This window comes from Suricata suricatta, chromosome 3 (assembly GCF_006229205.1).
Source record: "Suricata suricatta isolate VVHF042 chromosome 3, meerkat_22Aug2017_6uvM2_HiC, whole genome shotgun sequence".
NCBI lineage: Eukaryota > Metazoa > Chordata > Mammalia > Carnivora > Herpestidae > Suricata > Suricata suricatta.
Genome location: NC_043702.1, coordinates 95,753,330 through 95,755,727, shown reverse-complemented (window position 1 = coordinate 95,755,727; position 2,398 = coordinate 95,753,330). Strand labels below are relative to the sequence as shown.

Below are 2,398 nucleotides of genomic sequence, written 5' to 3'. Positions count from 1 at the left end.
TCACTTTAGCCTTTACTTATAGTAGTCTGAAAAACATGAGGATACACCCCAAGAAGAAAAACAACTATACACAATATTCCCTTTTCTGTGACAACTTTAGACCTTTGTTCTGGAAAATTCCTGAAGAAAATTTAAAACTAAGTCTCTGGTTTTACTGAATCAAGTCCCCCAGTTCATATTTAGAAAACACCCTCTGTTTGGGTGTTGATGATACCTATCATAGAGGGATAGCCAAACAAACTCTGTGCCTCAAAACCAGTGTTAAATCAATCTCAGGGTTGAGAGGACAAAAGGGGGAGTCTAAAATCACAAGAAGTGCAGATATATGTACGACTCTTGTCCTTCTGGATCCACTCTTCTAGGGTCTTCATCGTTATAAATGTCTCTGCCATTTTCAAACCTGCATGATATTATCTTCTGATACAGAACAAAACACCCAAGGTTCGTGGGGATTCCAGGAAAAAACAGAAATCTTGGCAGTGTGACCACCATGAATAAACAACAATTCTTGTGGCCTGTCCTCTGCATATTCTAGGGATTATTTCTCTCCCATTTTACTTAAATCCCAGACATTCAGTCTGTGATCAGTACTACTCAAAGCCAAAATGGTCTCATTGTGAGGCGATCACTGAACTTGAAATATTTCATCATTACGTGATTCAAAGGAATGTAACTTAGGTTTCAGATTTCTTAGACCCCATGAGGCAACAGTCTTGTTGGCTGATCCTGTGGCAAGAATGAATGTACTATAAGGACTGAAGAATAGGCAGTTCACTTCGGCAGTGTGAGCACTAACTGAGTGCCTTGGTTTGGAAGAATTGTTTCAACGAGTATCCCAGAGCATAAGTTTCTGATCATCAGCAACTGACCCAAACAGAGGCTCATGGAGCAGATGCCAGGAAGCGTCTTCTACTCCTGCTGTTTGCCCTGTAGAGATGGTCTTTGCATCCACAACTTCCTTTGGAACAGCACTGATGTCCCAGAGGCGGATTGTATGGTCATCTGAAATACTAAGTAAGTGCCCACTGAGATTTGGGTTTCAAGAAAGATCCATAGCCTTCCTTCTGATATCCATGGAGATGTAAGTCTGGGATGCACTCTCCAGAAGGGTCCAGTTTGGAAGGATGTTTGTAGAGTCAAGAACAAGAACATCGCTGGATGGAGTCTTTGTTGCAATGTTGCAAGGGTTCTGGGGGAATATAGCATGCCCTGTTTACTTCTCTTTCATGGTTGATCTTGATTTCTGTTTCAATTTTTCCACTAACTGAGCTCAAACCTCCAAATTCTCCCTTCTCACTGTCATAGAGGGAAGCGTCAACTTGAGCACCATCAATAGGGAGCTGCACCCTGGCTGTTACAAGGTGGTTTTGTTCATCCGACGTGTGTGTTCCCAAGGCAGGTTGATGGATGCTGAAGTCTTTCCCTTCTGGTCTGGTTACATCCAGAGGTCACTGTGCAGTTAGGCTAGGCCACTTCAGAGCATGGGTCATCACCAAATCGTAAAGATAAAGAGGTGTTCCTTTTCCATACTGTGTACTCCACTTTGATCACACTTTCTTCTTCTGCATCACCAAAGGCTGCTTCCTTGTCAGCCATGGGGGATCACGGGGTAGAGTACTGCCAGAGGCGCGGGGAGGCTGTGGGCCACAATTTCACATTCTCAAGCCTCTATATCCACTTTTTGGTATTATCCTGCCATCATCATGTGGGACATGGTTTGGTATCTTTTGTTTGTTTGTTTGTTTGTTTGTTTGTTTCCTCAAGTGCATGAAGAACATATAAGGCTGCTGGGATCCAAACTGTCAAAAAGGAAAACATAAACCAAAATAAAGACCTATGTTAATAGGTATCAGTAGTTGCTAAATGGGCATATGCTACATCATACTTGTACTTTTGGACTTTTTCTCCCTTTTATTTCAAGCCAGTTGTTTATAACTTAATCTATCCTTTTGTTTCCAGAAAACAATAATTAAACTTAACCATGCAACTTAATTTTGTTAATTGTATCTCTCATAACTGTATGACGAATAGAGGGGATAATTCAGAGAGGGCTTTTTAGGTCCTGACAAAATATTGGTAATAGGGAGCCATTTAGAATTCTATGTACACTTGAAATAAATACTTTCCACAAATAGTTTGTCCTAAGAAGAATTCCTCCCTAAAGGACTTAGATACTAGTTTTCCTAAATGAGTAGAAATCAGATGCTTAGTCTGTACCTGCAAGCGTTCACGGTTTTTTTCAATATTGTGAAGAATGTAAAATACTAAGTGAGGCAGCTGGTGAGAAAAGGGATCTTTTTCTCAGCAACCAAAAGATGAGAATTGGGGTTCTTAAAATTACACTTAAACAGGTATACCTTGACCAAAAAACTGTGAAGCTAAATGACTTTCTTGGATA

The 2,398-nt window shown here is 40.6% G+C and overlaps 1 pseudogene; it reads right to left on the bottom strand.

Moving 5' to 3' along the window:
• Nucleotides 1–217: 217 nt before the first annotated feature.
• Nucleotides 218–1,596, bottom strand: LOC115287037 (annotated as a pseudogene).
• Between the last annotated feature and the right edge of the window lie 802 nt (nt 1,597–2,398).